Source organism: Ixodes scapularis, unplaced genomic scaffold, assembly GCF_016920785.2.
Source record: "Ixodes scapularis isolate PalLabHiFi unplaced genomic scaffold, ASM1692078v2 PGA_scaffold4__175_contigs__length_147842914, whole genome shotgun sequence".
Taxonomy (NCBI): domain Eukaryota; kingdom Metazoa; phylum Arthropoda; class Arachnida; order Ixodida; family Ixodidae; genus Ixodes; species Ixodes scapularis.
This window is the reverse complement of record NW_024609879.1, coordinates 129,533,531-129,558,100: the sequence shown is the minus strand read 5'-3', so window position 1 is coordinate 129,558,100 and position 24,570 is coordinate 129,533,531. Positions and strand designations below refer to the sequence as shown.

General features: G+C 47.0%; 1 pseudogene; it reads right to left on the bottom strand.

Annotated features, from left to right (window-relative positions):
- The window catches only part of LOC120837317, a 60,168-nt pseudogene that overhangs the window by 11,752 nt on the left and 23,846 nt on the right, over nt 1-24,570 (bottom strand).

Genomic DNA, 24,570 nt, shown 5'->3' with positions numbered 1-24,570 from the left:
GATGAACCATATTTATTGCTTCTGGATTAAAAAAAAAACGGAAAGACAATCGGCACACTCGAAAATCGTTTGCGATTTCATAGTGAGGTACCCGACGTTTTAAAGCCTACTCGACCTCTTCTTGAAGGGTGACTGTGGCGATGTCCTTTAAAAAGCAGCATTTTCGTGCTTTTTTTCTTTTTTCTTCTTTTATCATGGTTATTTTTCTACTGGTTGAAGACTATGGGTTGGTGTTATCGTGAGTTCCGTTGCGTACCGGCGTGTGGTCGTGTATCTGCGTGATGTTCGTTAAAGGCCCCAGGCTAGCACTCGTAATGCACTGGTTCAATTTCTCATCTACAATGGGCAAGAATATCGCCATGTTCTGGCAGACACTGCAGCTGTATAAACAACTCATCGCTTCCAGATCTGCAGAACTAGCGGCACCGCACTCTTTCCCGCCTCTTTGGAAATATAGCGACTTATGTCCGCAACTTCGTTGACTTCATGAGGAATGTCTCACAGTTAAACGTGAGCTCTGAGAAGACAATGCTGTCTTTCGATGGCATCGCTCTTTTCATGGGTGTTCCGGTTCCTCTGGCAGTTGCCACTGGACAAAACGACGTCGAGAGAGACAAGAACTTGAGTGACAGCACTGGACTGAGCGCTGAGGATCTGCGCCGCCTCCTTGAGTTTAGACTTCACAGCGCATATTGCAGCTTCAAGGAGTCTTGCTTTAGGCCGACCAGTAGAACCCCAATATGTGCCTTTATTTCCATCACAGCGGCAAGCCTGTGTATGAAAGGGATTGAGCAAACGAAACTGCAGGCGTTTGCCGCAAGTCGCAAAGTGTTCTTGCGGTATGTAAATGACTGCTCCTGCATTCTAAAAAAAAGTTTGAAGTGGTCAAGTTCCGGGCTCACCTCAACTCAATTGAGCCGGGTAGACAGTTCACCTTAAAACGCGAAAAGGATGACACTTACCCTTTTCTGGATGTACTAGTGAAAAGACGAGAGGAAGAGCTGACATTTTTGTATACCAAAGACCTACGCAAACTGAACGCTACCTTCAGTTCGACTAAAATCATCCAACTAGCCGGTGGCCAAGATAGTTTTGTCCAGAGCGAAGACTATATTCTTATCATAGGCAGACAGAAAACAACCGAAGCAAAACGTCTTTGCTGACATCAGGGAGAACGGCACACGGGCAGTTCTTTCCACCGCTTTACCCGTTGCATTAAACAAAGTCATCGACACCTGCAGCCACAACACAGTCCCGCCAAACCACGCGCAATTGCGTCCCATACAAACAAGGAACAAGCAAATCGCTGACACGTGTGCTAGTTAGAGAAGAAATACAGACCGCCCACAAGCCAGAATAAACACTTGGACAGTTTATATCACGATCAAAAAGAGGTCGCTCCCTCAAAGAGAGGGCGCAAGGTGTTGTGTACAGTATCCCCTTCGCGGATGTTCAAACCAGGTGCATCAGCGAAACCCAAAAAATTCAGGATATGATCCCGCAGTACCAAAAACTACGTCTTCAATTTTGATCACGAGAGGAACGTGGTCGCTGAACATTGCGGTGTCGAGGGCCACCTGGTTGACTTCAAAAACATCCGCATCCTCTTCTTTGAAACTATACCACCGATTACCACTTTTCTTAAGATATGGCACATTTAAGCTATGCCAGAAAAGATTATTAGGTCCCTTGGCGCTTTACTATCTGCCTACGTCAACGGGCTTAAAACGTAATAAAATTAGTCGTAAGTTGTTTATGCAATGTGACTTTATTAGGCCAGAACACACTGTTACCCATAGATCAGAAATTCAGAAATTGTAAAACCACTACCAGCCTGGGGTCTTTAACGTGCTTCACGCAGTAGTTATACTCGACAGCATGCTCATCCAAATCAAAACAGGCAGGGTTGGGATTTAACCCAGGATCCCTGATTCTGCCGAGCGAGCTTTCGCTGCACGTGCTCCGCGCTGGTGTGCGCTAACCAACTCGGTGAAAGAGAAACAAAAATTTGTTGTTAGTTGTTTACACAGCCGGAGTTAGTCTACCAGGACATGACAACATCGTGACCTACTGTAGATAAGTAATTTAGTTAGTGCAATCCGACTGCTAGCCTGGGGTATTTAGCATGCATCAGGTAGTAGTGATACACGACCGCACGCTGGTACGATGCTTATCGAGATAAAAACGGGTAGATGTGGGGATTGGATTGGGATCCCTGGGTTCTGCAGTGCGAATTTTCACTACGCGTACTCCGACCAGGTAGCACTCAGTTCGTCGAACTTCATTTTAGCGACCACCGACTCTAATCGAAAGACACTTTAGCGAATTGTCGGCCGCCGCGAAGCAGCGTATCTCGGGTGGGCCGGATAGGTTAACATTTTGATAAAATGCCGCCGCAGACTGTCGCCGGGAAGCGGCGACAGTCTGCGGTTTCAAGTCCGAATAACTGGTACGCGCCTCAGTTATTCGCTAAAACGTTGAGTCACTCAAATAACCGCTGTTCGGTAAAACGTTGTTCGCTCATGTGAAATGGAACCAAATTATGGTTTCCCCTTTATCTGAAGCTTTATTCAACATAACAGAAAACGCTTTTAAGCCCTCCTCAAACGTTTCAACAGTTTGCGACAAAACAAAGCAATCTTCATGAGCATCCTAACACCGAATCTAAGGCTGAGGAAGCCGCACTTTTGAATTATGACGATCGGTAGTTGCGTTTTTTTTTTGTTTTGTTTTTTTTGCACTAAGCACTAAGATTGCGCCGCCCATGACAATATCGCGGAACAGAGTGCCGATACTCTAAGCTTAGCTCAATTAGTGGCTCTAGAGTGCTTTAGCACGCTCTGCCACCAATACCTCCCCCCCCCCCCCCCTTTCCCGCCGACTCGGCTATGATATCAACAACCTGTAGAGAAATGCATCATCATACAAAAGAAAAAGAAAAATATTGCTCCTCAACTGCCATCGATCGCCACAGCCACCCCTGAGGACGAGGCGGAGTAGGCATTTAAACTTCGGGTCCCTAATTAGGGCTTAATTATATGTCTTCTTTTTTAATTAGTCCGGCCTTAACCAGTTAGACATCTGGCAAATGTTCACGTTTAAGTAGATTTAGTCTTTAAAACATTAATCACCATGAAAATGGGCGCTCGTATGTAGAAAACTGTATAAATTTCGAACGAGCCATAATATTCCACTCTAAACGAATGATCAGTATAATACGCTTTCAGGTAAAAGCTAAAATGTTTGCATATCCGGTTGACGATTTAAAAAATAGTTCAGAATATGACTCCTCTTGTTCCGAAGCATGCATTCCAATATTGTTCAAACTCTTCACGAGCTAAAGCCTTTCGCGATGTACTCGATGAATGAAGCACAGCTGATTTTTGGTTTCACATGGTAAAATCAAATAAGAAATAGAAGTTGACAAAATAAAATAATTGAGATATATAGAGATGGAGCTAGGGAGGTGTGATTGGCAAAAGGATACCAAATTTCCTAAAACAACAGCTTGCACTTTGCGCCGTCTTCATCCCGCTTCATTTCTTTATGAGCTGCACCAGCTGTTAACATTGAATTATTTATTTGACTATTCTCACTGACAGCTTAAGAAACGCAGGGCGTGGCGAGACCCGATCATCTTATTTTTCCTCCACAGTTTACGAGACTGTTGTTTTAGCCAATAAGAATGCCACAGACCAAATGTCGAAGCTATACTTTGTCTCACCCTACGATGGACTAAAGGCTGAAGGCTCGTTCACACTCTTGCAATCGAGTACGACCGAGAGAGGATTTTTTTTAATCCTCTTACAACGTTTTAGGACCAGCTCCGCAGCAGCGCGCCCGGTCCTAAAAAGTCGCAAGAGGGTAAAAAACCGGTCTTGTCTCTCTCAGTCGTACTCGGTTGCAAGAGTGTGAACGAGTCTTAAAGCTACGGACCACCATTTCCATTCACGAGCCACTTAGAAATTGCGTGGTATTTCACTTCGATGCACGTGTCGGTGCCCGCGTCTAATGGGGATAGGCGGACAGTGGTTCGAATTGAATACATAGGTTGCACTGACGTCACATCGCATACTTTTGACCACCATGTAAGAGGAGGAGAGGGAAACTGCTTTTTTTAAGAATTTTGACTGACGGATTAATCTTCTATAATCTTCTGGGAGGAATTTAGCGACATCTGGTGCAAATCCGGGAGGCACAAAAGAGGGTCCTGATAAGAGGGGAGCTCCTTCTTCCCCTCTTCTCTGGGGGTCAACGGGGCGCTACCTGAATGACGTCACGTGCAACCCGTGTATAGCACTAAGTGACTCACCAATTTTGCATCGCAAAAAAAGCCACAACATGCAAGCCCTCTGCGGTGTCGAAGCTACAGAAATGATGCTGCACTCTTTGTTTCGGAGCATTATTTGTCCATTCCTAATCATTGTTAAGCATGTAATAGTTTAGCGTGTAACGGTAGTTGGACCTGGTGGCCAGTGGCTTCGACCATTAGTCCATCGTAGGATGAGACAAAGTATAAAGGCACGTAATGGTAAGCCGAGCACCGCGGTTCTTTGTCTGTAGATGACCCTAGGTTTAAAATTTCAAGATTTAAAAGTTGATAATTATTAAAGTGATAGTGTTACTTTTTTGTGAGTATTAGGGCAGAGGGCATACTGGAATTAAATTATGTCATGTTCATGCAATCACGTTTTTTTTTCATTTTCTAAAGCAGTGTGCTGAACAATCAATTTATGAACAGGCAACTGTAGGTGTTGTCTTAACGTCAAATGCATTTTAATTCAATATTGATGAGATTCCAGATCAACTGATTTGTATATAAACTTTGTTATGGCAGGTCAAAGGTATGTGGTGTTGTTTGATGCACCGCATGTGAACCAGTCGTCTCTAAAACTGTTTTTCTAAGGTTACCCTTGAATGAAACATATATGTTCTGTTGAATTAACCTGAGACTTGGGTAGAGAAGAAACACCAAGACGTAGAAGAGACAAGAAATCGACAAGGCGACGTCTCAAACTGAGACGTCGCCTGTCTATTTTCGAGACTTCGCCTGTCTACAGCTGAGTTTGAGACGTCGTCCTGTCTATTTTGTCTCTTCTACGTTTCGATGTTTCTTCTCTACCCTAGTCTCAGGTTACTTCAGCATGGTAAATATCGACCTGCTCGCCCGCACGTAAACCATATTTTCTACGTATGTTCTGCTTACACTTAGGCCCAATGGTTTTACCTGGAACGAGCACTGGCTTCTAAAATAAGAACGTGTAACTTCCACACTAAACCTTACTGTTTATTTGCTTGCTTAAACTGTCACTGAGTATGGTAGGAAGTGTACAGAGGTCTCAGAAAAAACGTTAGCTGAAGTAATTTTATAGCGGATCAGTTGTTTTTGCTTAAAAGTACAAGTACCAATGTGTTCATCACTCTCAAATACCCTAAAAAAGTGCCTTTTTAGGGAGACAATTGATTATACAGTTGACACTAAAACATCACGCGAGAAGGTTCAAGTAAAGCTAGCGTAAAAAAAACATAATCAAAAAAGAAACACGGTGTCTATAAATTCCGAAAAATATTGGTGGCATCTCTTTTGTCGTTTCCCCGTATCCTATATTTATGGCTAATCAGTGCTAAAGTGGAGAGCTTACATGGCTAAGTTCGCTAAGAAATTAGAAATTAACGTTTTTTCTTCCACTAGACGGACAAATATTTAGTTGCTGTTATATTTTAGTTTGGTAGTAATTAAGGTACTTTTTTGTGTAAAATTCGCTATGCCATTACCTTTAACATAAAAAATAGGGCTTGTAACTGAGTAAAAAGCCACAAACAAAGCAAACGAACAAGACAAATGCACGTTTATTCCAACATCGGTGCCATCTGCATATGTTGAGTTTGCTTCACTGTGCATATAGAAATATATGGGGTATTTCCACTACTACCCAAAATAAGATTTTATTCCAAAGCACGTTAAACAAAAAAAAACAGTTCTCTAAACATGGTTGTTGAAAACCAACTACAATTTTCGCGCTTCCTTCTGATATTCGCTTAGAGAAAACAATTTTATCAGAACAACCGTATCAAACACGGCGGACATAAAGGTAAGATAATGAAAAGAGTATTATTAATTAATTTTCTAAAATTTACTAAATAAAATTTGAAACATTCGTCTTAGCAGTTTCTAATCACAGACTTCTCGCATGTCGTCAAAACTCACCAAAGCAGTTAGAATTGAAAAAAAAAAGTTCTCTGCGCTATTCAGTAGCGAAGTTAGGCTGTTTAGAATTCGGAACACCGAAACTGCTTGGAAAGCAAGCACATGACGCTTCGCATCAGAGACTAACCGTCATGGCGCGACATATCTATGACCATTAAAAAGGTTAGGACAGAAATTTTGATGGTTATATTGCTTTTAATATTAAATACTTATAGGTTACGTAGTATACACCCCATGTTTCACGATTCTAAGAAAATAATCCACATTCATAACTTGACAATTGCACTTACTAGAGTAAGGGCAATAGTCAAGTACAGTAGAAAATTAAGAATGGAGATCATTTTCATCTGGCGATCAGGCAACAATGGCAAACGTCTGACGTCGATACCAGAGTTAGTCACACCAGGGTGCCCATAAACCACGTGATTATAGTCGCGTAGTTCAAAGCTCTCTCATGCTTGGTCTACCTATGTAGCCATGCTGTTTAAGCTCACCATGATACGATGGCACAATTTCGCGCTACTCGGCTTACTCCAACGCTTTTCTCGCTCTTGTCCCCTTGCCTTTTGACCTTTCGCACTTTTGAACATTCCGCTATCCTCGGTCCTTCGGACTCAGCTCTCTGGTTTCCTCCCTGATCACATACATTGGCTGCCAAAGAGAACGCTTGTGTAGCACTCAATGCGAGAACAATTCCAAATGCGGTTCCAAACGTCGTGCGAAGTCTGTTGTGAGGTGGAATGGCGAAGTGTACAGGAGAGACAGTCACCGATTGTGTTGTTCTGGTTCCTAAGAATCGTACGCGACGTGGGACAAGGAAACGCAATGTTACGCGCGATGGATGGTCCCCGTCGGACGCGATTGCTTTGTGCGTGGACCATTTCGCGGCCGAGTACTTTGTGTGCAAAATCGCCGCGGAGGCCTGTGGGCTCGTCCATAACAATCTTGTCGTAGTCGTTGGAGCTGGTCGCTAGCGGATCCAAGTCAAAATAACCAGCTTCAAATATTTCTTGATAACAATCAGTCTCATCGCTGCTGAAATCAGTGTCGAAGATTCGGATGAAGTGAGCGATTCCGTAGACGTTTTCTTCTGGAAACCGTGTGTTCGAAACGCGGAAGGTAAACGAGGAATCTGAAGTACAAGATGCCAAGCCAATTCTGCAAGTGCGTGACCGCTGTCGAAGGCCCACGCCAAGTTCTACGGTGATTTTATGAGCCATTTCAAGAGGTGAGTGCTACCACTGCGTGGTCAGGAGGCCCCACCTATAATGAGCCCAGCCAAACACCAAATCTTCTACAACTTGGACGGGTAGCACGGGGAGACACCGTCTTCCATCCGCACTCCATGTGAGACTTTTCGTGTTCCCCTTTTACTTTCGAAATTTGTATCTTCATCGTAACTTTGCCAGTGATTATACATAGTATTCGTCGGCTTAAACCTGAAAACCTTGATTTTGTAAGTTTCATACTCAAATTAACGAATTTATTTGTGCAATGTGTATCCAGCGTTTTACCTTTCTTTATAGAGCGAACTTAACATTCTTTCCTTATATTCTTCATACGTCTCCACCCTTCTTGGTGGAGACTCCAGCAGCGATTGGCCTTTGCTTGAGACTTTGCAGATGCCCAGTCCTTCCAAGGCAACACGGGGTAACAACTCACAGCTGCTGGTATCCCCCCCAAAGAAAGCTCAGTAAGAGTCGGGAAGCCGTTTCAAGTGTCAAGGTTGAAATGTACGAGTGCAATTAAATGACCGGTGACTACCTTCAAGGCTTACAAAAACGGTTCTGATCTTTAATCGCGTGCGCAGCCCTGTATTCCCCGCACCTGCCGTCGCGTGGCCTGTGCGTGCCTGACTCGCCGCTGCGCACCCTAGAGGTGGACAGAGGTCTACCCCTAGTGTCCTGGCTTTCGATGTGCGAAGTCAGGAGAGGGACTTTTGAAATTGAAGATGCTGTTGCTGCAGAGGAGTCAGTTGTTATGCGAACTGCGAAAGTCGTGAACATTTTCGATGCGGCGATGGAAGGAGACTCGTTGCCTATGAAAAGCGTAGACATTAGACGGTTGCATGCTGTGGTTGTTCAAGTTTGATTGTGTTTCGTTATTTACTGGTCTGTTGAACGGCAACTTGGGGCCAACGTTACTTTCTTCTGTTGGACTGTGCGAGCTCGAGACAACTGAGCTTTTGTGGTTGCCGAGGTTTGCGTAAGCAAAGTAGTAGCTGCGTTGATGTAGGCAGGCTTAATTCTGTTGAGCGCGTCTACTTTCTGCTGGCCGTTGGCGTCAAGTGTCATCGACTTCAATGAACGCTTAAAAACCTTGAAAGGTCCATCGTATGCCGGAGTAAGCGTCTTCTTGATTAGTTGACGTACAAAAACTTGAGTGCATGCAGCCAAGTCTCGAGATCTGAAAAATAGACGCCGAGTCGCGTGCGGGAACAGGTCGGCTGAATATGTTGAAAAAAAAATCGCGATATCGATTTATGTATGTGGATGGAGAATAGATGACTTTGTCGTGATGTGGCGTGAAAAACGTACCTCTGAGCCTGGGTGTGATACCGTACACGAGTTCGGATGATATAAACCCCAGATCCTTCTTGAGCGCACATCTTATACATATAAGAACCAGGGCCAGATGTTGAAGCCAATTCGTGTCCCTTGTTGAGCTATGAGGGAGGTCTTGAGCTGTCCGTAGAATCGCTCCAAAATGCCGTTGGCGGAGAGTGGTATGCAGTGGGCAGAGTGTGTCGCACTCCAAAAATCTGCGTCTATGCTGTAAATAGTGCACTCTCAAATGACCCTCCTAATGTCAGTAGCGATGGTCGACGGATAACTTTAGCGGAAAATCCATTTCTTCAGAAATTCTTCAGCTACAGTTTCGCTGGGATATCTCAGTGGTATTGCCTTTGGCCATCGCGCATATGTCCACGCAAGTGAGCAGGTACCTGAAACCTTGGCATTGTGGCAGCGGACCCACCAGGTCCAAGCGAATGTGGTCGAATCTCGCTTCCGGGAGCAGTGAACCAGGGGGGTGACAGCAGGTCTGGTGACCTTGTAGCGCTGACACTAGAGAGTTTGTGGTCCATCGACGTACATCAGTATTTATACTGGGCCATACATAACGCGCAGTGGCCAGTAGTTTTGTGCAGCCAATTCCAGAATGACTTGCACATTTTATGGCCTAAAATACTGGTTTCTGAAATGAAAGATGTACGAAGGGGCTTGGAGTAACAGTTGAGACATCGCGGGGGATTTTTGATAACTCGAGTGGCAAGGGAGCGTCTTTTAGTTGCAGTGACGATTGCTTCTAGAGCTCCGCCTAAAGGTCAGGATCATTATGTTGTGCTTGTGCCATTGTTTCAAAATCCACCACGGCAGGCTGAATGGAAAGGGCTTTACTCGCGAAAGAGCATCACAAAATGAATTTTCAGATTCTTGCACGTGCCGAATGTCAACAGTAAACTCGAAGACGAAATCAAGTTGTCATATCTCACGAGCAGACTAGTTTGTGCGGTTGCCTTGTAGGATTCTAGTTTACCCCAAAGTCCTCAGTGAGGTAAATACCCACTCCGTAACTCGTCGGTTGCAAAATGTGGGTTTTGGCTTACCTTGCTGACCTCTGTGAGGGAACATCCACTGCGTTGTCCACTGCTCTGGCGGCTACGGCCGGGTTCGTCCGTTGGCTGCCGTTAGGCTCCGGTGGACGGGAGACCACACGAAACACAAGGATACCGTAGAACGTGTTTCTTCGATTATGCCACATGCTTGCGCCCGTAGGCGGTACAAAAGAGAAGAAAGGTTGGCGCTGCCTGAATTGACAGGATCACCAGGAGGGAGACCGCGCTGTCGTAACTGGCAGAAGCACGGAAAGGGGGGAGCAGTAAAACAACGATGAATGCTCCGTCAAGCCAACGCCCACCAGCCCCGGTCACAGGTGGTGGCCGGCTTATGTAGCCTGCGGGAAATGGACGTGCCCGGGGAGGCCGGTAGAAGGTAACCCGTAAACGGGACGCGTCCATAATCACTCGCAAAGGTGCGCCAGTGGCAAATTCACCCTATGCGGGCAAGGGAGAGTCGGCGCTTTCGGGGAAATCGGCCTCGGTTCCTTGTACTCGGGAGGCCTCCGCCATTGGTGTCGACGACTCCCACGGCCTGCTTGAAACTAGGCCTAGATAGGGATATCCTCTTTCAAATGCGAATCTTAGAGGCTTATGATATGTCATAATGTGAAACATTATGACAGAGGTGATGGAAGTGTTTTACAATAAGGAAGATGGCCAGCAACTCTCGTCCGAAAGTGCTGCATTTCGTTTCGACCGGTTGCAATTTCTGGGAGTAAAAACCAAGCAGTTTGTACTTCCTCCTCGATGTGTTCCAGCAGGAAGGCACTAAAGGCGATATTGGAAGCATTAGTCATTAGTCGAATTGGTGTGTCAGTTTGTGGGTGGACGAGAAGGGTTGCGTCGGCCAGGGCTTTCTTCGCGACAGAAAAAGCAGGCGCTGCTTCAACTGACCAGTCGACAGTTGTGTTGGGACCTTTGTTTGTTCAGAGAGGAGCGTTAGGAATTGGAGAATACGGGCGCACTGCAGTCCGGGATGAAATACCAGTAGAAGTTGAGGAGGCCAAGGAACTTGTGTAGCTTGCGCAGCGAAGTAGGTTTAGGGAAATCACTCACCGCTTGAACCTTGTCCTTCAGTGGCGTGACTCCGGCGACCGTGACATGGTGACCAAAGAAGTCGACTTCTGGAAATTTGAATATGCACTTGGTTGGCTTGACGATAAGGCCAAAGGAATGAAGGTGGTCAAAGAGAAGTCAAAGCTGTGGCTCGTGTTCATCTATTCAAGTGCTCGCGACGAGCAGATCGTCGAGCTAGGCGAACACAAAGTCTAGGCCCCGCGTCACTTCGCTGATGAAAAGTTGAAAGGTTTGTGCTGCGCTGTGCAACCCAAATGGCATGGGTACGTACTCGAACAGCCTAAAAGGAGTTGTAATGGCCGTTTTCGGGATGTCTCAGAGTTCAACTGGTATCTGGGGATATGCCTTGACCAGGTATATCTTGCTGTAAACCGACTTCCCAGCAAGATTTGTTGTGAAATCCTGAAGATATGGGAGTGGATACCGGTCACGCACAGTTTGTGCGTTGAGCGCGGGATAATCCCCACAGGGTCGCCAGTAGCCACCAGTCACTTTGGGTACTAGGTGTAGGGGGAGGACCAATCGTTTGCAGAAGGGCGGATTATGCCAAGATGGAGCATGTCATTGAACTCCTGTGAGCTCCTGGCATCGAACCCCTGACAAGACGTTTCGTTGATAGGTGACGTGGTCTTGCGAACGCCGGAGGCCCATTGGTCGCGATATGGTGCGTGACAGCGTGCTTGACTTGTTGTTCCACGTTGATCTGCTCTGTGATTTCGGGGTACTACAATAGCAGCTCCTCAAATGCAGAAGTTGGAGCGCTGGGCGAACCTCTGACACTGTGTGCGTAGAAGCAGTGTCATGAACGGATAGCAGGGTCGTTGCATCATCGAAGCGGCGAGAAAGCATATCGATACTAGGGTTAAAGGTACTCAGGTCGTCGGCCCCCAAAATTCCCATAGAATGTCAGCTACAGTAGAGATCCATCAAAATGTACGACATAGGCCAAATTCGATGGTAAGCGAGCGTTGGACGTATGTAGAAATAGATGCACCATTGACAGCTCGAAGGGGCGATGTTTTCGCGAGTTGACGTTTTCCTGATAGTGATACAGAGAGGACGCTCACTTCAGCTCCAACATAAAAATGTTGACCGGTGACGTTATGCATGATATTAAAAAGGAAGATTTTACGTAAACCGGCCTCGCCTGATGCCACCCGTGACGGTTTATCTAGTTTCCTGCCACGCGCAAGGCTGCACACATTTGCGCGCGTGCGGTTTGAACGTCTCGTGTTACCAGCAGTGACCGCTGTTCAGAAAAACGTTGGAAGGTGACTAACGACTAGATCTTGACCTTCGACGGAAAGTGCTTTGTGGATGAAGACACAGCCGTAGGTCCTGAACAGCCTGTTCTAAACGGCTGAGCAAATTTCCCTGGTGTTGCTAACTTTCCGGCGAGGAGGATTTCATAGTTGTTGGGACGAGGCTTGATGAAGCAGCAATTGTGGGCGTGGGGTACTCCGATACTCAATCCGCCAAGTTCGCCAGTTGATGGAGATGCATATCGTCAGCCGTTGCAAGTACGACGACCATGCTACTTGGAAGTCTCTGTAGAAAGTCCTCGCGGAGAAATGAAGTATCTGTGTCCTCTGTTGTGCCGCTCAGACGTTCCCGCATCCGGCGCAGCAGCTCGAAGGGACGCTGATCGCACAGTTCCTCCATGTTTAGCAGATGTTGAAGACGGTTGCGCTCAGATGTGGTGTTTCTGGCGAGGACGGCAGTCTTCAGTTGGTTGTACGGGTCGGTTGCCGGTGGGTTCGCAAGGATGTCCTCGAGCTCGTCGCCAATTTCTGTTGGTACTGACGAAACAACGTGGAGGTACATTGCTGTTTGAGCTGTGATGTAGCGAGGTTGAAATTGTGCTTCCACTTGCGTGAACCACACCCGAGTGCTCTATGCCCAGAACGGTGGAAACTTGATTTGGAAGGCCACTACAGATTCTGAGGAAACAGCATCTGCAGCAGCCGTATCACCCTCCGCCGAACTCATCTTTGAAGGTGGTGAGGAGTCATGAACGAGTCAGTCGTACGGGTCACCAATTTGTCGGGGTTGAAATGTCCGAATGTGATTGAATAAGAAGTGACTACCTTTAAGGCTCACAAAAACGGTTCTGATCTTCAACCGCGTGCGCAGCCCCGCATTCGCCGTACCTGCCATCGCTGGCCTGGTGTGCGATCCTGGCTCGCCACTGTAACCACATATGGCGCATGCCGCCAAACAGGTGAGTATATTTAGCTTCAACATGAGCAGGTGTGCGCTGTCCTGGAAAATTATATCTATTAAACTGCGGTCAACTTTCTTCAGCTGTGACCGGAGAGTCGACATTGGGGTTCTTTATTAGCTGAGCTTGACAACTGCCTACAGACCTCTATGAACTGCTTGCCATCAATGTATCCTCGAGTCTTGTGTCAGAGTCACACGAAACCACCGAAACGTCTCACGCATTCCCTCTAGGCTTCCACTCGCATCTCTTCATGACCCTCACGTACAAATCGGCGACAGCCCTCAACATGTTGATGGTCAAGCGGAACGAGACTGCACGAATTTTATGCAAAACGTGTTTATGCGATGTTCCGACACTGCTACGGTGCACGACATACGACCGATTCCATCGTATCGGTGACAATTTCTTGTCAGATCTTGTATGGGATACGTGCAAACCAGGCCCTGCTTGTTAATCGTAAGCCTAGTCAAACATTTCAAATGCCATGATTTACCATTATTCAGCTCTCAATTACACTCGCATCACCACGCTTGTCTCATCTCTGGACAGAGACGTCTTGACATCACGTGACCACTAATGTGGAAAACGGACAAGGTGGCGGCGACCACGGGGGTGCCATTTCCGCTGCAGGCCATGTGTTCCGATTTACCGTTATAACTTCACTCAAGTTCGCTGGTCCGACTTAAAGGCTCGGCTATAGTCCGTCTTCGAGCGTATAGCAAACGCGGCGTAGCGCAGCGCACACCGCTATTGATTGGTCGCAGCCATAGAGTTCCTGCTCGCCGGCCAATGAAGTGCCCACGTTCTGCCCTACATTGCGTTGAGTGTAGCACTCAACGCCGAAGTATAACAAAAACTTTACCCTTTTAAGGGTTTTACACATTTGCGTTTAACCGAGATCGACTGCGTTGCAACTGCTTCTAACCGCATATAGCCAAAAGCACACTGGTACATTGTCCCACTGGCGCCATCTATGTCGCCCTAGAACACATCCGATTTGCGAATAACTAGACTGATGGTTTTCCAGTACTTGCGAAGTCAAATCTTCGCCTTATTAATGAGAAATCACCTACATTACACATTTCGATAAATATATCAAATCGCACGGTACAAAACAAGTATTAGGTGTAAAATATACGTAGATCGGAAGAGTTCCAGGCTACCCGACAGATAGCGCTGATGTACAGTCGCCGCGGATGTTAATAGCTTCACGCGAGCGCGCGTTTATTTCCGAGGGGCGCTCGACTGGTGACTTGCGATAAAATTAGAGATGATGTTAGGGCGAGTCCATGCGGAGTGGACGGGGGAAGCCGCTCAATTCGAGCGAACCGTTGTTATCATCTGCCTGCCTGCGGGTGAGCGTAGTTCACATGAAAATGGGACATGATTCTGCAGAAGTTAGAAAATACAACGTGAGGTGTTTCCTTCTCTCTTTCCAAACTGCCGTCTCATTCGTGCTCGGTGGTCTTGGCTTTTGCAGAATCATCTTTCCTTTTCATTCCAACTACGCTTACCCGCACGCACGCAAATAACAACGGTTCTCTTGAATTGAGGCGGCTTCCCCCGTCCACTCCGCATGGACTTGCCCTGACGTCATCTCTAGTTCTATCGCAAGCCACCATTCAAGCGCCCCTCAAAAAAAAACGCGCGCTCGCGTGGAGCTACAGACCGCATGGCGCGTTTTTTTGCGCTCGAAAACGCGACGCGCTGTGAGCGGTAGCGCGGAAGCTGACGCGGTGGCATCCGCGTGCAGACAAAGCCAAGCACCGCCGACCGCGCGTTATCAGCGTTGCCAGATAACAGAATTCTCAACACGCGTCGTAAATGTTGACGCAAATACTACAAATTCAGTATTAAATGAACAAAAAAGTAAATACAACGGGTTTGTATGTCAAAAGGAACATATTTCAATTTTTGTATGGGAAATAAAAATGCTTTTGAACACTTTGAAATGTGCTGAACACAAAACCACCGTTACTAGATCAACGCAGTTACGGAACTTCCCATTGACGCTGTGCATTGGAGGGGGTCCAAAACCGTGTCCGACTTTTTTGCAGCTAGGTGGCGCGGCCGGCGCATTATTCCTTAACTATTCCACGCGTTTTCGTCTGCTACTGCTCCGCAGCTGCTTGTGAGTTTCGACTCCTCTCGAGGTTCAGCATGGTTGTCGGTTAATTTCTGCCCTTTCGCCAGTAAAAAATATAATTTGAGCATGATAAGCGCTACAACCGTTTCGGCATACGCTTTGTATTATTGTAAAATGCTGCTGCCTTAGCAGTGCTGACAGCGCGAAGCGTTTTGAACAACCCAAATTTGTCGGTGCCACAATCCGGTGGCTACAATCAGGGCAAGTTTGTACATACTGTAATAGTAGATGTGCCGATGAGTACCAACTGCAGCAGACACAATTTGAATGTCGTCTGCCACTTTCAGAAAAAGCGCCACGAACATCCGTAAGTTCAGTAGGCCAGATGCAACGGCCACAAGCGCGCCGTCAATGATGATGATAACGAGTATTAATGCGGAGCGCGCGCCCTCTAACAGGCGCCACGCAAAGGGACCCCCCGCCCCCCACCCCCCGGAGCAGAGCTCCAGAACCGAGTTGGTTCTAATAACGTTGTACGAAACAGCGTACTGTGAAGGATCACGTGATAGTTCGACCGACCCTCATTGGGCGACAGCCACTTCGACGCCTCGGCGCGCGGGTCTTGTTCAGAGCAGACCGCATGGCGCGTTTTTGCTCGCGATTCAGGCGCGTCGGCGTCAAACTGACGTCATTTCCTGCGCGCGGGTGCGCGTTTTCGCGGGAGCGTTGGTTTCTAGCCGACCCAGAACAAGACGCGCGCGCCGAGGCGTCGAAGCGGCTCTCGCCCGTTGTAGTACATGTTTGTTCCTAAGCGGACACCAGCGGTCGGTCACACTTAGATGCAAATGTGTGAACCATCCTTCAGATAACGCGCAGGTGCTAGACCGGCTCGATATAATTCGCTATCCGCGCTCGCAGCAGAGGTTGACGTCACTTCTAGATGAAATTTCCATCTCTCTGTTGTGTCCTAATTTTAAAACTTTCTGGTATGTTCTAATATATCTAATAAAAACAAATTTGCGCGGAGCAGAAGATGGATCACTAATTTTTGACAACTGCTGTTTTATAGTTTGACGACGGGCAACAAGTCTCACAATAAAACGTGGCAGTTAAATCGTATAGATATATTAAAAAGGTAAATAGGTGGTTGCGTTTAAGTAACGCGTTTTGTAGTTATGACTTTATATGTCCGCCACCTTTAATGTAATTATGGAGAACGAATATTTTCCTTTAAGTCAAGTTGCCGTTTTGTGCAATGATTTCTTTCACGTATCCAGCACCTTGTTTTTTTAATAACGGGGTCCATATAATACCAACGAAATTTGAAAGGCTAGTCGAAATAATAATGCGATATCGTAGTTTTTTCATTTTAGATATACTATTATGTATTCCTTCATTATTTAAGCGACTAACCAAGATTTTTACGCTACTTTATGCAAGTAAAAGATAGTAATATTCCTCTCAGTGTGAGGATTTTGAAATTCGTATCGCTTCAAACATGATATATGGACACTTTCAAAAGCTTAATGCTGAACGTTTATTCTTTTTTTTTTAATTTTTACTTACTCTTTTTCCTCCGATCGTGTTTCCCTTAATCCGCATTCCGTTCCGTGAAACGTTTGAAGCTCGGAGTCGCCGTCTTTGCAGTTACGTTTAGGTATTGTTCCGTTGTACATTGGTCCAAGTCTGCAACCGATCATTAAAAACATTACGTATTCATCAGCATTGTAGATACGTGGAACCCACAAAGTCTGGCATAAATCAGGTAAATATTTTTCTTGGGCGTAAAAAAAAACGGGCTTGTATATATTTTCGTTGGTAGCGTGTTTGATTACTTGGTTTAAACTCGCGAGATTAATTTGTTTCTTGATTATACTAGTAGTTTTTTATAATGTAAAGCTGTTTGCAAAGTAAATAAGGGGATACAACATAACAAGGTAAAAACTGTATGTTTATGATCCGAGAAATTGGTGAAAGCTGGTAGTAAACAATTAGGGTGCGTCCTCAGTGCGCATTTTATTTCAATCCTGTTAAAAAATATTTTTGAAGGGGAATATTCGTAGCCCTTGAAGCTAGTCCTTAATGACCGGAAAAAGGGAAAAAAACAACGTTGTACAAAGTGTACTTGCCTGGCCAGCTATATGTAGCCAATCAAAATACCTAAGATTGCTTTCCGGTGTTCGTGGGAGCCGTCAGTGAGGGTCAACATGAGGCAGTCATTCAAGAAACTTGATCTTGCATGAAGTTAAAAGGATTCCAGATCGAAGGTCTCCGCTTGTTGACGACAAAGACACTTCCAGAAGATTTTCTACTACAATCTGCGAACACTGCTTCCACCAACATTTGAAACTATTTTACATTCACCTCCTGAGATTATATTTTCGTTGCTTATAACCTGTGCAAACTGGTAACGTCGGTGAGCTCATTTGTCTGCCATAGATGTTTTGAACGGAAAGAACAGTATGAATATTGAAACTAAAACAGGTGTGCAGGCGAGCTGGTTAAATAATGACATGGTAAAAAGAAAAGCTAGGACAAAGTGGGTGTGACAACACAAAGCTCGGACTTTTGTGTAGTCCGTCCCTCTTCTTTCTCGCTCCTGGGTTACCATACCATGTAGTATGAATATAAAGTTCCAACTTGTTTTACCAGCCGATAGTGAGTTTGCTTCCGCTCATTTGGTAAGTTGTTTCAAGAGCTATTGCAAACTAAACCGACGCGTAATTTTCCAACACCAAATGAAAATGAACTGCGCAAAACTGACTGCGTGTTAACCTTATCCTTGAACTCAAGGAGCGAATCATCGTCATTTATGTAGGAAGTTCACCGAAAGAAAAGCCCCAAAAAATGTGAGAATAGAACATTGTTCATGCATTGGGGGATTTAGCATGACAAGGAGCATTTACGGAGTGTCCCACTATCAACAGAAAGAAGCAATGCCTGTTCGTTTTAATAAAATATTGTTATTAAAACCAATATATTTGTGTGAAGTGCATATTCTGGAATGCACTTGAGATATAAAAGTTAATGCTCGTGATCACCTTGTTCAAGTAACATGACAAAAGCGTAAACGAACTACTAGGTTCTCGCAGTATATTTCAATGCTGGAGTGTTTTATGGCGTCCTTTATTTTTTAGTTAAAACATCTTTTCCTCTCTTAATTCGCCTTATTTCCTCTCTACGACATGTCTCCTCGTCCTCCCTGCCTTCCCTTCGTACAAAGCAGTGATAGACATTCCCACAAAACAGCACACAATACCATCATACAGTTAAAATGAGCTTGTGACAAAATGCCACGACTTCAAAATAACACACTGGCACGCGGCAAACTGGTAATTGGTGGTCGTCGTCGTGAATAAGGGCTACTTACATTTGGGTTGTCTGGAGGCGGTTTATTTAAACGGCTTCGCGGCGATTGTTAATGCAGAAGTACACGGCTTAGGTATTCTTGTATTTAAATGATGAGAGGCAGGATTGCTGTAGATAACTCCCAACCCCAACAACGGGCAGTTAAACATAACTGAATGTGCTCAGGCTCTGCATTACCTAGATAATGAGCTAGTCCCTCTCCAGGAATCTTACAAGTCAATTTTCGCGCATTGTTGATTGAAGTTTATTTGCGTATCCCTTAAATTAGAACAGGCTCGTCATGGTGAAAAGTAAAGCAATCTCCGAGAAAGCGTAGTGTGCAGCTGTACACAAGCTCGGTCACCGGCAGGGTGTAAGATAGACAGGTGGGGAAACGGCCCATTGAAGCCTACCGCAGCGCCGTGACCGGATTGTGTACTCGTCTGCTTGCGGGTACCCCCGCTTTGCGACAGATGGCGCTGCGGCGAGAAGAAAAAAATTGGAATTGAATTCGCATGGAACTTTATGGGAGAATGCGCAAAATAAACCAAGAGCACGACAGTCCTCCATTGAAAATCCACGAGAAACCTTCTCCGTCAGTTTAGCCGGTCGCCACCGTTCGCCCACCCGGAGTGAGAGTTCGCGGTGCTCCTCATAGATGGCGCCACAGAAAAAGAGAAAACCGAGGGGGACACAATCCGGTCGCTCATTTGGCTCTCGTTTCCCCACCTGTCTATCTTACACCCTGGTCACCGGTAACAATGTCGAGCTTTGCTATTGTGTTTTAGCGTAAACGCGCCATCGATATAGTGTTTAACTTTATCGTGTCTTCGTGGGTCATCGGTGCAGCTCGAAGAGAGGGATGAAGAGGTCAATTGAGGCCGTCAGCCACAGGGTGGCAACTTGTTTAACGGATCTGGTTTGCCCATAGGCGCCTTAGTTTCTGAAAAAGTTCGTATTCCAGACGACTGCCCCAGTCTGTTGTAACATGTCGAGACGACGCCAAACCGAGAAATCAATTTTTTCATAAGAGCTCGACTAATGTATCTACTCGGCAGCACGTGTTTTAGACCAACGTGTGAGCCTGTAAATTCAAATGAGGAGATAGCGAATTTCACCAGATGGACAGAGGGGACCAAATATGTCAATATGAATCTTATCAAAAAGTCGTCTGGCATCCCAAATTGACGCAGTTGTTGCAAAAGCATAGCGCTGTAACTTGCATTTATACTAGCAGCTTCTAACCCATTATAGTACCTCTTTGTTGACGCTCGCTGCTGCGTGGCTCGGAATGGGGGCAAGCAGCATTAGTCAGAAAATCGGAAGCTTTCCTGTGAAAGTGAGTGGGCATGAATGGTCGTTCTGTTTCCATAGATACGTTGCATATAACTTTCGTGCTGCTGCCAGGAAATATATACGCCTAAAAAAAGGTCGGCCCGGTGATTAATGTATGGGTTGGAGTTTACTGTGGTTTTGTTGCAATGCACTTAAAGCACCTAAACAACAGCTTTTGAAGAAAAAAAAATGCCTGCACGAAATGTATGCGTTCCATGATAATGCGTCGTCGAAAATCAATGTATGTATAGCGCGTGAATGTGTAGAGGGTGGTAACTCTCTACTTCCATTGAGCCACGTCCTGTTGCCTGCTGCTTCAACCGATTTGAGCGATTTCACCACGAAGCTGTGGTTTTATAGCCTAGATTGTCAATCAATTAGCCCACCAACAGGCAGCTTGGCGTTCTGGACGACTGGCTCGTAGTCAGGAGTTGAAAATTGTTTTCAACTTTCTCCTTTCCGTGTCGTGACATAGGCTTCCGTATTTTTTCCACGGCCAATCAGCGCGGCGCGCTTCCCTCCTCCGACCTCCTTGCCACCGGCCCGCGCGGCGTTCAAACCAAACCGTGAAGACTTGGATCCGTAACGGGGGCCGGAAGTGAATACGTCAGTACGGCGTTCCGGCTCCCGGATTCCGTATTTCGAATCTGTTTGAACCGCGCTTAACACGTCGTCAAGGTAGACGAGACAGCTCTGACACTTCAGTCCTGCCAGTACTATGTCCATGACACGCTGGAAGAGTGTCGCAGCACCTCTAGCGTGTCGTCGATACGGGGGAGTGGAAGGACGTCTTTCTCCGTCACCGCGTTCAGCTGCAGAACCTAAGCGTTCCGTCCTTCTTAACCAGTACGTCTGGAGAGGCCGAAGGCCTGCTTGAAGGCTGGATTATGTCGTCGCTCAACAGTTGTGCAATTGCTCGTGTATAACCTCCCTTTCTTTTACGGAGACTCTGTGCAGCGATAGATTCACAGGGAGAGCATCGTCCTCGGTAACGATGTGGTGCTTCGCAGCGGCGGTTTGGCGCACCGACGACGACGTCACAAAGCAGGTGCTGCACTCGGCGATAAGGGTAGTCAGCTGCCGTCATTTCGGGCCTGGATGGAAGCTTGGGGTCAATGTCGGGCTGCGCTGGCGGCGTACTGCCTTGCTGAGGTGGCGAGGATATTTCCGCAATCGCGGAGATTTCGGCAGAGTACCGGAGTTCTTCGACGTGGCTCAGAGCTCAGAGTTTCACCTTTCGTGAAGTGTTGCGCTTCTTGTTGGAAGTTGGTCACGGGGACCACAGTGCGTCCATTTTGAAGTTTAGTTACCCCCCTTGCGACGCCTATTCTTCTTCCCAGGAACAACTGAACGTTGCTTTCCAGAACTTCGCCACAGGTAGCTGCATCTGTCACGGCGGGTACAACAAGGCTTGACCGCGGCGGCAGGTTCACGTGGTCGGCAGCGACTCGGACGGCAACTGACGTTGCATCGGGTTCCTCTGGAGGTGGAACAGGTGTCCGCGGCGTCAATCTGTTCTCTCGAAGGTCGATGACGGCGCCGTATTCACACTGAAGGTCCATACCGAGTAGGACGTTTCTGGCACAATCTTGTGGAATGACGAATTTCAGAGGGCACGTTTCACAGTGGATCTCGACGTAGCAGTGCATCTCCCGACGGGTGTGATAAGATGCCCTCCGGCGATTCGTATTTGAGGTCCATCCGACGTCGTTGTCACTTTTCTCAGGTGGCAAGACAGCCTCCCACTCAAGACTGAGTTTTCTGCTTCGGTGTCCACGAGTGCCGATGTGTCGTAGCCGTCGAAAACAACGTTTTGGTTCTTGGGCACCGCTGCAGGAGCGTTGTAGTGATGCGTGGCGTCGGAAGAGTGGCAGCGCTCCGGCGTTCTTGGGGGCTCTTCACTTCAGTCGTCCTCGGCAACGCCACCTCCAGGCGTTGCCGCACTAAGTTTTCTCGGCAACGCAGGGGAGACAGGCTCTCTCAGCAAGGTCTTAGAGCTGGAGACGCTGAACATCTGGGCGATGGTGAGCGGGATTCACGGCGGGGAGGCGGTGGTGAGGATGGCGAACGTCGAAGGTACTCCTTGATGTCGCGAGGGTGGTTGCCGCACCTCTGGCGGGCGTCATTCGGGTGGAACCCACGGAGCCCAAGTCGGCGGTAGGGGCATCCAGTCCACGATAGATGTGGTTGGCTTTCCCGCAGTGGTGGCAGAGCAGCTATAGGCGTCGGTCGGCCGTTTGCCACAGGTCGGTCTCTGTTGACACAGATTGTTCTCGGCGTACGTGCGCTCAATCTTCCTGGCGTCGGGGATACTGCGGGTCGGGAAGCCCGCTTCGGGGGGCCGCCATATATGGGCGCGGGGCTGGTGGTGTTCGTTGGACCATTGCAGCGTAATTAAGAGCGGGCTCCTCCGGTGCTGATACGGTGACAGAAGTCTCCGGCTGAAAGGCTCGGTGAACCTCCTCTGGCACGACTTCGGCGAGTGATAAAGAGGATGGGCGATCAGCAGCAGGTAGCATCTTGCGAAGCTTATCCCGGATGATGTCGCAGACGATTTCCCGGAGGCCGTCGAACCAGAGGTGTTCAGGTTCATTCGGGAAGAAGCAACGGTTGGAGGAACATGCACGCCGGCGAGTCGGTGATAATGGCTTGCTCGGGCCCACAGTGCGCGCTGGATGTTAGTGGCATCAGTCAAAAAACTGTTGGCGGTTGTCAGGGGATTGCGGACAAGGCCACCGAAAATTTCACCTTTCACGCCGTGTATCGAGGACGCGAAGATTATTTTCCTCGGCTGCCTGCGGATCGGCCCGGGCACATAGGCGCATGATATCTTCAATGATGCTGGTCACGCTTTCATTGGGGCCCGACACTCTTGTTTGGAGATTGTTCTCCGCTCACTGCCGACGGTGGTGGTTGAGGAACGTCCGCTTCAATTCGGCAGCGCTGGACTCCCGTGTAGTGAAGGACGCTTCGCGGTTTTCACACCAGTGCCTCGCATTTCCTTCAAGCGAGAAGTAGAGGTTGTGGAGGCACTGCTTAGTCGTCCATCCGTTGTGGCGGGCCACACGTTCATAGTTGTGCAGCCAATCCTCGATGTCCTCGCGGACCTCCCCGTAAAAAAGTGTCACAGTCCTGGGTGTGACCGGCAGGTATATGACCGCGGCGGCGGCTATACGACGGCGGGGGCGGCCGGGGTCTGCGACGACTGGTTGCTTATCGTCAACCTCGTCGACTGCGTGGTCTTGGCAGGCGGGGATCCAAATTTTGGGGGTAGCCCTTGGTTGCGGCGACTTGATCGGGTCTTGGTAGGGTCTTAACTTGCATTGTAGGCCCTCGGAGGCGTACGCTGCGGGGACATGCGATACCCCGCACCTCCACCAAAATGTCACGAACGAAGAGATGATGAAACAAAAAATAACTGAGAAAACTGAAATGTTTAATTGGGCGAACTTGTGCCCAAAACAAAAAGGGGAACAGAAGATAACGACAGAGCGCCGCGGGTGTCGAAGTCGGCGTATAAGAAGAACAGGATCGGACGCTGGGACGAGACTGACTCCGGCGCGCCACGCGGAGCCCCTTATGTGCACGCTTGGGCTTCTGAAACATGCGGCGCAGAACCTTTGGCACGTAGAACATTCGGAACTCGATCAGATGATAATGTTCTCCAACTTACGAGAACGCATTGTTGAACGAACAAATAAAAGACCATTTCGCTGAGTGGAATCGAATCGAGACCTTCCACTCGACAGTCGAGCGCTGTAACCATTGGTCCACGCACGCGCTCACTCGGCGACGCGCGTGGCAATATATTTTTTTTGTGTGCGTTCTATAAACCAAAACTTTACGAAAATGATTTCAGCGCTTGCTTATGATTTGTAACTGTACATGAGGTATATTTACGACGCTAAAGTAGAATGTTTAATACTCACACGTTTGCAAGTTGCTGAGTGGCGTGGGACACTCCACTGAAATTTCTTCCATTATCTTGAACAATGGCCCCAGCCATTAAACACATGGAACCATATTGTGACAGCCCTAATATTACGAAGTGAATGATAAGGTAAATTTAATTATTACAAATTAATGTTGCCCTGAATTTTTTTTTTTTTTTTGAGAAGGGGATATAGTACAAAAATCATTATTACAAATGCAACATCAAGGGTTAAAGAACTAAATCGTTGGAATGCAGTCAAAATTGAATAAACGTGAATGCATATTTTTATTAAATACTTGAAACATGATTGAGAGGAAATCAGAACTGTTAGAAATATTCTTAACGCTACAGCGACTCGCATCGTACACTGCACCGCACAGTTAAGGCGAATATATCGACACTCTTGCATTCTACACAGATTTTTGCCCCGACTAAGCACTTTCTATAAACCTGAGCATTTCGACTGTAGCCTAATAATTATAAATAAGAAGGCCAATCTGGTCAGTGCTGGATTTATACCTCCTGTCAGCGCGTTGTCGCAGCATGTGACTGGAATGTGTACCAGTGTAAAGCAAGCTGATAATACTAAATGTAGGAATGTACTTTTCCGCAGTTGGTACATTTTCGCAGGAACAGAGATAGATTTAGGCCTTCTAGATATTTCCGAGCCTTTGCCTAGATCCTGGAACGATGGATTTGGATTTATATTCTTCAATACAGCAAGGACATAAAGCGTGTA